Genomic DNA, 12,461 nt, shown 5'->3' on the forward strand with positions numbered 1-12,461 from the left:
ACATTGATAAAAATTCCTTCTTTCTGCATGTCAAGTTCGCTTGTGGCGTAATCTAAGATTACTACGACATACCAGTTAAGGAAAGTTGGTCTTCAAATGCGGACACCACACGCGAGCCACAGCGAGCTACAATGGGGAGCAGTGCCACGCTTGAGAAGCCCATCGAGGCACAGATGTTGTTTGGTCTAGCCACAGTTTACAAAATGGCCGCTGCAGCAAGAACAGCGGGACTGCGACTGCTCGCTTTTAACAATTCTGCAAAGCGGACACCTATGGCAGTTTTTCAACTGAGATGTTCAAGTAACGGTGGTGTAACCCGTGCCAAAAATGAAATGGAGCATAGAGACCCACTTTATTCGGCTGGCGGATGGAGATTCTGCACACCGACGAGCTGAAGCACTAGCGAAGTCAGTGCGGACGACTGGTGCGCACTTGCTGCTGCTTGTCCCTCTACAGCCTGCAGGAAAAGGGGAGCGCATTATGCACAAAATGCAAACTGTTACGCAACACATTAGTAAAGTTAAAAGCACGCCAGAGGTTTTCAGACGCGTTGCAAGCAATACAATAGGAAACTTTTGCCAAACAACTTTTCACCTTGGTAAGCTCTGTGCAGTCATGTTGCAGAGCAGTTTTCACCATTCACCTTATTAGATTACTCGTAGACAACGAGTTACTGGCATTTTAGGTGCTCCTAAAGCACAGAAGAAAAGAGAATGGCTGTGTTAACGAAAGAAGTCGAGAAGTCTGATCAAAGGCGTATGTGGGGCGAGTAAATCCACCCTTACTCTGTTCTCTTTCCCCTTTGGAGCTGCCTTGGTGGCGTCCTTGCCTGCGCTTGCGAATGATGCATTTTAGTTACACTGACGGCAGAGTTGCCGCGTGACAAGTCCTTCAGTAACGAGGCCAGTTTCCTATAATTACACGAACACACGCTGGTGGCGGAATATTATTTATTTGTTTCTTTAGTTACTTAGAATTACCCTCAAGGCCCCGAAGGGCATTACAGAGGGGAGTGCATGGTTAGTACAGTTCTGATTTTAGCGTTATCGGTGATGGTGACAATATCATCTGGAAGGCCATTCCAGTCTACAATAGCTTCTGGTAGAAGGGAATGTTGAAATGGTCTTGGGAAGGGTAATCTTGCACGAATGATCGAGTCTTGCAGAGATATAGCTGGGCTGGCTGAGGAGAGACTGTCGTAATGGTTCCGAATAGTACATTTTATGGAAAGGCAAAGACGGGAAATTCTGCGACGAACGGAAAGATCAGGAAGAGCTAATTGACATTTCATTGCAGTGACACAAGAAAAGCGAGACTAATTAGAAAAAATAAATCGAGCAGCACGATTCTGGACAGATTCGATTTGCGTTAGTTAAAAAAAGACTGATGTGGGTGCCAGATAGCTGAAGCATACTCTAGTTTAGGGCGAACAAGCATGGCGTAAAGGAGACGTTTAAGGATAGAAAAGGCAGAGTTGAAATTGCGACAAACAAAACCGAGTGAGCGGTTTGAGGATGATATTGTCTCGTCGACATGAACATTCCTGGATATATTAGTGGTTCAACGAACGCCTAGATATTTTTACTGTGTAGCAGTCAGAATGGTAGTGCCATTGAATGTTAACGAGTTTAAGGGCTGGAAGCAAGAATGTGTAAAGCAAAGGTGTGTGCATTTGCTAATGTTGAGACACATCTGCCATGTGTGACACACTGCTTCAAGAGCTTTTTTATATAACTTGCGATTCAAATAAAATGAAATTTACATGGCTTATTTGGCATTACAATCGGACTACAAATGTGTACTTTGTTTTGAGGTAACCTAATTAGATTTATTAATATTAAAAATTTAATTTGCAATGATTATGGAAAGGATTAACGCAAATTAAAATACTGAGCTCAGAAAATAAACATAGATCAGTGAACTGAGAGGTATGTGCAATCCAATAAGGTATAAATGAAAGCTCTAGGATGATTTATAAATTACTTATGACACTTTTGAACCTTCCAGTTTCAAAATCATTTTTTGCCGGATGCCTAAAAGGCACCCACAAAAAGCCTGACAGCCTATTTAATATATTTGTAGCCCTCATTCAATATGTCGAAAATCCTTCAGGACAAGATGATAAGTGCTTGCCAAACTTCAAAAAACACATTTTTAAAAATGTGTTTTCTTAGTAATATTTTGCTTCAAAGAGCAGTGTCTCCCCTTAAATGCCGTTCTGGAGTGCAACATGGTCATATGGGTTTTTTATTAGTCTATAAACAGCACAGGTCATCAGTGAAAAGATGAACAGAGGATGAGATGTGAAGAGGGAGATCATTAATGTAGATTAAAAAGAGCAAAGGCCCAAGCACAATTTCCTGTGGAACACCGGAAGAAACGGGAGAGAAAGAGGAGAAGTGCTGTTAGTGAAAACGAATTGAGAGCGATGAATAAGGAATGATTCAATCCACTTAGGAACATGAGGATCTAGTTTTAGGAAAGAAAGTTTAAGAAGAATGCGATTGTCCGGGACTTTAGCAAAAACTTTGGCGAAATTAAGCAAAACAGCGTCAGTAGGAAAGCCGGTGTCAAGATTTTTAAACAAATCGTTAGTTAGAATAAGTAGTTGGGTCCCAATAGAAAGGCGTTTCCAGAGGCCATGCTGCACATTGGTGAAGAAATTGCAGGAATCCAGGAAGTTAATCAGGTGCCTGTAAATGACATGCTCGAGGATCTTGTAGAGGCAGGTGAGTGATATTGGCCTACTTACTAATTTTCCGGTCAGAGGGCAACACCCCTGTGTCCACGGACTGCTCAAATATCTTTGAGGTAAAGACCGGATGAAAATTTAGTGTTAGTGAGAGCCTTCGTAATGATTTCCTCTATGCCACATGATGGAGATATTTTGAGGGTTTCTATACCGCTGAAAACACCCTGAATGTTTATAACAATTGAATCCATTGGAAAATCATTCTCTATAACAGGAGAAATTCCAGTAATGGGTGTAGAAATAGTGAAAGCATCAGAAAACGCACTATTTAAATATTCACACATTCACTATTCAATATGTTATTACAAGAGCTATTCACTAGATTAATTTCAGAGTACAAATCTCCAAAATTTGCGAGGGTTGTTTATTAACATATTAGGTAGAGTTTGCAGAAAGAATGTCTGCTTAGAGTTATCAGAAAGAATGTGTGCTAACACCCCTTTAACATAGTTTTTTATTCGGAAGAGCAAGTGGCAAGCTTAGGCCAAGTATTTCCTTTTTTAGCGCTCCTGAAACATCTTTTCTTTTATGAGATAAACGATGAAGTGGATTATTGAACCACGGTTTAGACGTAGTAGTTCGGATTGTCGAGCACAGTATGGTAATTTTCAATAAGTTGAAAAAATTTTGTCTGAAGGCTTGCCAATTTTCATTAGCATTATGGCACTGGAAGGTTTCATTGAAATAAACAAAATAAAGCCTTCGCTGTTGGACACTTCAAATACACATACAAATCATATCTGGTTTCAGTTTGAGTCTAAGAACACTGCCTTCTAACTTAACTGGCTAAAGTAGGGTTGACCAAAATCAGCCTAACAACAATAATTGGGAGTGCACTACACTACAGTTCTCTTAACACCTACGCTTGCAAGTCGACGGAGTGCATCGACTGCCTCTCTCTGCACGAGCAGCATTTCCTGCTGAACTGCCAGCTGCTGCTGCTGGGTGGCCAGCAGACCCTGCTGTGTGGCCAGCAGTTCTCGCTGGACAGCCAGCTGGTCCTGCCGAATGGACAGCAGATCCCGTGCCGTATCAACTCCAGACCGTTCGTACCATTCGGTGGTAGGGGGCATGCCACTTGCGCAGGACGTTCCTCCTCTCCTCCCTTTGCCATGTCGCCTTCAGCCACAGACCCCTGCATAATATAATTCAACTATGTAACACGCCACAAGGCTATACAGCCCTTCTAGTTATACCTGTGTCTAATAGCATCTGTGTCTAATAGCACCCTAAACTCAATATTATTTTTTTTTCGAATGTCACGGATTTATTGTCTCCGAGTGGGTCTAGAAATGTGCTGCAGCCCCGATATCCAAGCTTTCGTGGAAAACACCACGAGGCAATACATTCGCACCACATTGTTTTGTACATTAGTGTTCAATAAGGTAAAAAGCAACATGGTGTCTGCTCATGATCCAAGAGATTCACGGTACTTATCGAAGCTGCTGCTGCAGCCGTGAAGTCCCACAGCGGCGCGTCCACTGTCGGGGGCGCACGCCCGCCCCCTCGAGAGAAATCCGTCCCCACAAAAAATAATAATTTTTCTTGCTCCGCGTTTAGGGACGGCCCATCACTCGCGCCTCCACCGGCATACCTGCCAACCTGTGGACATTAAAATTCGTAAAACTCACGCAATTGCGGGGGGGGGGGGGGGCTGTTTCGCAAGGTGGCAAGGCTTAATGTCAGCCTTGTCACCGTGCAAAACGCTTACGTTACACGTGCACGTGCTACAGAATCCAAACTTCTCTCCTTTTTGGACGGCACAAAGCACTGGAATTCCGACGTGTAGGACTTCAAGAACACCTGAAAGTACCTCTTTTTAGGTTTGGAATTTGCCATTGCACCGCGAAGCCACCGCAACCAGAGGAATGCTATGATTACACGTGTAACAAACACAGACGCTGCACTTCTCGCCTCGAAACTGGCCGAAACAGAGGCCCAACCACGTCTGAACACGCCAAACCAACATGCGCCGCCAAACACACAAACAAAGGCTTTGGGCTTTGGATTGATTTTGGATATGTGGCCCCCGGATAGACGGATAGTAAAAACCACAACGCTGCCGTGGACGGCACCTGTCGCCCTCTTGTGGCAGTGTGAGGTACCGCCAGCAACGGTTTTACGAAAAAAATGTAAAAAAAAATAGAAATGAAAAAAGTATATTTTTTTCGTAAAATTTGAAGCAAGATTCGTAAAATCGTAGAATTAGTCCCAATTCATACATTTTACAAAAAATTCGGAAGAGTTGGCAGGTTTGCACCGGTCTTCTGTTAGGGACACGAGACTCTCAGGTCGCAAGCCCACGTCTGACATGCACGTGAGTTCCAGAAAGTTATTCTTTATGGCCGAAGGGCATTTAACTCTCAAACTATTACGCCCCATAGTGTATCTCGCTCCTCCTTGGTAACAAAGCTCTCTGTAGCAGTCCCCGAGAAAACTCGACTTTCACCGAGAAAGTCCAGGAGAAGCGCAAACTGTCGTGCCGAGACGTAGCGACCTAGCTTGCGCTTCTTAGCGTTGTCGGCCACAACTGTCTTCGCAACGTAAAGGGTTGTAGTTAACGTTGATTGTATTGCCGCGCGCAGGGTCACGGACTTCTAGTACTTTCTCGTTTATTCTTGCTCCGGACCTAACTTCTGTCGTTTATCCCTGCTTATGTTGTTCTAGAAAGTGCGTGTACATTCTCGCCGCGAGCGCGCTACGCTCGAACCTTCTCCGCCGAATCTTCGAGATAGTGACTCACTCTAGATAAGACGCCGCTCGCGACCTTGTCGAGTCAGTCTCGCCTCTGCGCTCGATCCTGCGGTTTCGCCGATATCGACGCCCGCGACGCTCTGCTGTTTTCTTTTGTACCCTTTTAATGTGGCGAACTTGTGCCAAAAATAAAAGGGTACAAAAGAAAACAGCAGAGCGTCGCGAGCGTCGATATCGGCGAAACCGCAGGATCGAGCACAGAGGCGAGACTGACTCGACAAGGTCGCGAGCGGCGTCTTATCTAGAGTGAGTCACTATCTCGAAGATTCGGCGGAGAAGGTTCGAGCGTAGCGCGCTCGCGGCGAGAATGTACACGCACTTTCTAGAACAACATAAGCAGGGATAAACGACAGAAGTTAGGTCCGGAGCAAGAATAAACGAGAAAGTACTAGAAGTCCGTGACCCTGCGCGCGGCATTATCCCCCCCTTTAAAAGCGCATCGTCCCGATGCAGCACAAAACAAAAAAACAAAAAAAACAAAAAAACACAAATCCTTAACAAAAGGGTAGCAAAATCGCGAGCCACAGTTCACAGTTCTCAGTTCACTCGTCGACAAGAGTAGAAAGTTCTATCGTTCGTAATACGGCTTCAGCCGGACGACGTGCACCACCTCGGAACGCGCCCATCTGCAAGACGTCAGCCGCGACCCGAGGTGGTGCACGTCGTCCGGCTGAAGCCGTATTACGAACGATAGAACTTTCTACTCTTGTCGACGAGTGAACTGAGAACTGTGAACTGTGGCTCGCGATTTTGCTACCGTTTTGTTAAGGATTTGTGTTTTTTTGTTTTTTTTTGTTTTTTTGTTTTGTGCTGCATCGGGACGATGCGCTTTTAAAGGGGGGGATAATGCCGCGCGCAGGGTCACGGACTTCTAGTACTTTCTCGTTTATTCTTGCTCCGGACCTAACTTCTGTCGTTTATCCCTGCTTATGTTGTTCTAGAAAGTGCGTGTACATTCTCGCCGCGAGCGCGCTACGCTCGAACCTTCTCCGCCGAATGTTCGAGATAGTGACTCACTCTAGATAAGACGCCGCTCGCGACCTTGTCGAGTCAGTCTCGCCTCTGCGCTCGATCCTGCGGTTTCGCCGATATCGACGCCCGCGACGCTCTGCTGTTTTCTTTTGTACCCTTTTATTTTTGGCACAAGTTCGCCACATTAAACGTTTATTTCTTCTTGTTCATTTTCTGTTTTCTTTTGGTCACCACCCGTGACAGTATTCATTATTTCAGTACATTAGGTACTAATTCATGCAACCAGATTTCAGGAATATATTTTTTTAATTTTGTCTCATGCTATTCATTTTGCCAACTTAAAAATAATATTTTTACTGTTATACTCACCGCGGTGTTTTGAGATTCTTAGTGGGGACACTTTAAGGGAAAAATCCCGATAGAGTTTCAACTCAGTCGTGCGTGTTGACCGACGTCACAATGGAGTTGGTTCGCCGGTGGAGTTTGCCAAAGATGGAGATGAAGCTGCTGCCATTGGCAATCCCACGAAGGAGATTCACCACTGCTTCTTTCAGCATAGACAGACGGGCGATGAGGTCAGAGGGGATGCACCTACCGAAGAAGCTGCATCACAGAGGCTAGCCTCACCACGTCATGTCATGGCCCTGCTCTTTTCAGCATGTTATTTATTATATTGCGCCAGAAAGCCAGCGACATCAGTACCTGGGCTAGTTGGTGCCACTGATCTCTGTTGTAGTAAGCTGGATCACGGATCGAGGCTCGTCTTAATAGGGAGGAGTGGTGCCACCAGCGCCCATCACTTGACATTGGCTAATGCATAAAACTCTATGGGAAAGACAAAGAAAAGTGACGTTCCCCCGCTCGTAAACTGTTGTCGTCACTGAATCTTTTGGCTGCTGTCGGGAAGCCTGTCAAATAGCTAGTGCACAAACATTAAATCTGACAACCCTCGCGGTTGTTATATAGAAATGTTTTGTTGTCGAGAGTGACTCTACTGGGCAAAAAATGTAGAGCAGCTCACTGAGAAGAGAGTTACCTAGAGGTACCTCGGAGTCGGTGGCGGTTTCAATGAGTCGGGTTTAGCAGGTGACAAGCTTGAAGGCTCTGCTATGATTTCGCTCACTCCCGGAAAGACGCTGCCAATATGGAACTTTGTTGACGTTCAGCAACTTCTGGGCTCCCCCACGACGGCATTATTGACAGCAAGTTTATTTGTTCACTCCACCACGAGAGCAAGCTTGCCAGATCAGCCATGGGTGCTATAGCACAATATTTTAATGGGCATTCGAATGCTTGAGAAATCGCAATTCAACCTCCAAACACAATATAAAATTATTGCAGCACATCGTAAAATACATGCCTTCGAACACTGTGTAGAAGCTTTAATTTCCTTCTTTTGTGTGTTTCTCCCATAGACTTGCGTGTATACACGACTTGCATTGACGTCACATCAGCCACCATTGCTGCGGACCATGCTCCAGTGCCCGTACCTTCCGGAGCACACATTTAGGACCAATGAATTTCTTCCTCTCGGAGAACTTTGCGGAGAAGAACAGATTCGATGCTGCCAAAATGTATGTTCCAGAGGGTACGGGCACAGGAATGGTATGGAGCCATATGACGTCCCGTGCAAGGCACGTATTGCTTGGTGCCAAGCAATGGCTGCCGGTGGCGCCACCGACAGACTTCCGATTTGAATCCAGCCTACTACAATAGAGACCAGTGGTTGGTCCACGCTTCAAGAAAATTGGTCTATGCGTAGGTTTACTCAGCTGCACAAATTTCCGTAGAACTATGGCAGCAGTTGAAGAAACGTTTAGGGTTCCTGCCACATGACAATGTTGGATGCGCAAGAAGCAAATGCCCGTGGCTCAGAGTCCGGTAGAGGCAAATGTGCAGCCCTCCCCGTCGCAACCTCCGAGGCGGAGTTGCGGAATTGCACACAACTGTTTTTAACACTTCGACAAGTCGCGCGAGCGAGTTGCGTGAACTGCTCGTGCCGCAGAGCACGTGAGCTCGGCAGCTGTCCAGAGTGATGAGCGAAGATTGTGGAATCAGGGCTGCCGAAGCGGCATGTACAGCCGTTACGATCAGACAGGAGCACGTCGCTTTGAAGAAAGCAGGCCAGCAGATAAGAAAGGACGTGGTTGCACACTGCACAGTTCTGACGTCACCCGTGATAAAGTTTTCGTGTCATCGACCTCCAGACCAAGCGGGCAGAGCTATACGTAGAAACCATGGTGTAATACGCCACGTCCTGTCCAGTTCTCCCTTCTTTTTCGTCTCTGTTGTTTTGGTGTTTTACATCATGATGCAAAACCAACTAGCCCAACTAGCCATCCTTATACACCTTTCCAAAAAACACTCAACCCCAGGGGCAACAAACTGTTTTCGAGCCCAGTCACTGAGTTTGAGGCTAGACTCTCACCAGCGTCCCTCCTAACCCTAACCGAGTGGACTGTGATGTCAATAGGCGCAGCCTGTGTAGGCGCAGTTTCAAACACTGCTGGCGTATAAATTATCGTCGTTTCCCGCTATATTTTGTGTTTCATGCTACATGTATTTTCCAGAGGACATTGAGAAAGAATTGTCCCACATTTAAAAAAAAAAAAAAAAAAAAAACTAAACTATTTTTGTTGGGTACGCGCGCGACAGAACGAGTTCGATTGGAATGTATAGTTCTAGTTGTTTGTGTTTATTTCTTACGATAAGCTTTGACGGCGCCGCAGGATTCACCGCATGTGAAACGACAAAGCGCTTTGCTGTCAAAAATAAATTGCAACAGAAGAGGGCCGCAAGGCATGCATTTTTCATGCTCACAAATAACGTGTTTACCGATGGACAGGACACGGACATACAATTGAGGAAGTGGTAACATTCAAACAATATATCGTACGTACCACACGATGCAGCGTTATCCAAAAAGAATTTATTTGAGAAAGATCTCAAATAACACAGTCACAGTCGACGACAGTCACATCTTGATGATCGGACGGAATCAGAGATGACTTCGTCTCGGGGCCCGTTTTGGGAAGAGCTACCTTTTCTCATAACCGCACCAAAGCAAAGAAACAAACGCGACTGACCCGTTTCTCACCCCAACCCGGACAGCTATATTTGGAGACGACTGAGGATTCTACGCGGATTATCTCTGGGAGGGGGAAGAACAATGTTTGCAAAATCGCGTCGAGGGTCGTTCGACGTCCTTCACCTCCTTCCTTTCCCGTGAATGTCGAGCAGAAAAGCTTGAATGGCAGGTACTTACCAGCCTTATTTATCACAGTGGAAGATAACACAAAAAGGGTACGCAGCACGCATAAAAAAAATTAAGTGGAAACTTTCAAGAGGGGCGAGAAAACATTGAATGCAAAACCGCAAAAACATAGGTAGAGAACCACGCCGAGCGGGTCTTCACAGTCCCAGAGGGTGGCAGAAAATTTCTAGCTGATAGAGGGCGCGAGAGTCGCACCAGCCGCATCAGCATCAGCAACATGGCAGTGGCCTAGGAGCGTTTTTTGGAAAGGTGTATACATAGAAAGAGTTTGGCCATTCATTGGAAAGTATAGGAAGCAAATGAAGAGGCGCCATTGGCCGAAAGCGGGCTGGGCGTGTCCCAGGGCGTCTTCACAGATTTGAATGTGGCCAGCCAGAAGCCGCAAATAATACCCTGGCAGTGGTCGCGAGAAACAAAATTAATAAGTGCGTCGGACTAACCCTTGGCGAATGAAAACATGATGCATGTGATTGTACTATCACGGTCATACAAAATCAATATCTAGGAGAACGGTCGACATGATCTGTATGCCAGGCGTCTGAGCCACGTCCGAGCGGTCAGACTCTGTCCCAGCAAAACGGAGTTCGAGCGGGACATTCGATTCTTACACCTTTTTGCACGATCATAATCGAAGCATCACGTAGACTATATTTTCAGCCATAAACAGTTACTCTATTAAACTCTTTGGCACAGGTTAAAATTTTTCGCGCTAACACTGCTAGGCGATTATTTGCGGCTTCTGGTTGGCGTGTCAAGCCTTCTATCTGCGTCTCGTACACGCCCTGGCTCTGCCCGCTTCTCCTATTGACCAAAGTCTCGACGACAGCGCTACCAAGGTCGCACGAACGGAAGAGGCCGGCTCTCCGAAGCGCGGCTGCTCGTGGCTTCGTTTGGCTTCGCACGAAACCGAGTGCGAATGAAACGCAAGACATTCTTCTCGCGGCAAGTGCGTGGTTTGAGTGCTGCGGAAGCCACGCTAACGTCGATTGTCCGGTAGATCAGCGCCTTATCACGGCGTGAAACAGCAGGTCAGCGAGGCTAGCATGTGCCTTCTGCCACACGTGAGTAGACCCACTGACCTGCTGTTTCACGCCGCGATAAAGCGCTGATCCACGGGACAATCGACGTTCGCGCGATATCGTTGGAAAATCTGGAGGCTGTGCCACAAAACAGCTGACGCCGTGTTTAAAACCTATGGGAGCACAATAGTGGAAGTCGCCCTTGTGCAAGATGAAACGAAATACAGCGGCTATTTACGGCATACAGCACACGCTGTCAGGATGTCACGACAAAGAATTTCGGCCCAATGGCTGGGGGAGCCAGTTTTTCGGTGCCTACCTTGTGATGTGAAAGTGTCGCCCTTCGGCCAGTCTTGTCTCGGAGTCGGGGTGTGTCGTAAAGCTGGTGTCTACGACGTGGAACTAGAAGGCCTATGAACTGTGCGAGTAGAACGTCGCACGACTACGCAGGAACAATACAAAATAACTGCGACCGCGAAATGCGAAGCATGGTGCGAAGCGTCGATTGCCGCGGGCACGGCGAAAGACAGCCAGACAGCTACGACACTGGATTGGATTGAAAGCCGCAAGTCTGGTGTTTCACAACAAACCGTTGCTAGGGGTGTTGCTAAAGGCGAATACACCATCGTTCAAAAATTCGACGTAGAACATAAACGTCTAAAAAAAAATACACTACTTTTATAAAATTCCAGCATGCAGCAGTCCGCATTTCGCACCCATGGAACTAGTTAGCCAGGGAAGATTGTGGCATGGTTTCGGTTTCGATTGACAGGTTGACAAGAGTTCATACGCAGAGCAGGCCGTCTACATCACCATGACTCTTGTGACTTGGCAGCGGGTCAGGTGCCCCAACCAAGGGGCTGGCTGGCATCCTGACAGGAGCTGAGAGAGTTTCACAAAACAGCGTTCCTGCAATTATTAAAATAAACAAATGTTACGTGCGTGCTTGACCCAACATATGAGAAACCTAGGAGAGCTGTGAGTATTCAAATATCTATCTCCTAATGCCATGCACAAATGTCTTGCATGAACCATGTGCAAAACTTTCATTTTGTTTCTTGAGTTCTTAATGGTTGGAATGAAAATGCAAATTGTGATGTTGAGCTATTCGCCTCGAGATCGAACCGTGCCGCCACTGTGCGGCCGAAATTGGAAACGCGCGAAAGCGGGGATACCGCCGTGCGTCGTCTGCTACGGGCGCACGCTCAGAAGCATGGACCTCGACGACGCAAGCCCGTTTCCGGCTGAGCTTGATATTCCTTATTAAATTCTTTATGTTTTTGTTGCCGTTTCTTCTTACTAAAGGTTGTGTTGTATCGTTTGCCATGCGTAGAAATTCAGCAAAGCGATTATTATTATTATTATTATGCTTCCATAATCTTAGTGTGTTGTTTTTTATACAATCGCTGGTCCCACGTATTTTTGTTATCTCGCACAAACCGTGGCTTTCATAAAGCATTGAATGTTGAGTGGGTTTGTGGTTTGATTAGAAAATTAACCCGACTAATCGCTATCCTTAAAATAGACTAATCAATTAATCCGTACGTTGATTTTTTCCCGGTCATATTGCGTGAAAGACGTTAAAACTACATATTTTGTACTGGTTTTACTATGTCACAAATGGCATATTGCATTCCCATTCTAGACTTCACGCTGTGAGTCCTACATAAATATGATCACGGGAAGCCTT

General features: G+C 46.0%; 1 long non-coding RNA gene across 2 annotated transcripts; it reads right to left on the reverse strand.

Annotated features, from left to right (window-relative positions):
• Positions 1-397: 397 nt before the first annotated feature.
• On the reverse strand, positions 398-4,713 carry LOC121834410. 2 transcript variants are annotated; one of them, XR_006077199.1, is made up of 3 exons: positions 4,566-4,713; positions 3,616-3,887; positions 398-457 (listed from the first exon to the last, which is right to left on the reverse strand). It is a non-coding gene; the product is annotated as an uncharacterized LOC121834410 (long non-coding RNA). The 2 variants fall into 2 exon arrangements; XR_006077200.1 differs by lacking the exon at positions 398-457 and adding an exon at positions 2,759-2,804.
• Positions 4,714-12,461: the final 7,748 nt, after the last annotated feature.

The sequence above is a fragment of the Ixodes scapularis genome, unplaced genomic scaffold (genome assembly GCF_016920785.2).
Source record: "Ixodes scapularis isolate PalLabHiFi unplaced genomic scaffold, ASM1692078v2 ptg001158l_1___fragment_1__unscaffolded, whole genome shotgun sequence".
Lineage (NCBI taxonomy): Eukaryota > Metazoa > Arthropoda > Arachnida > Ixodida > Ixodidae > Ixodes > Ixodes scapularis.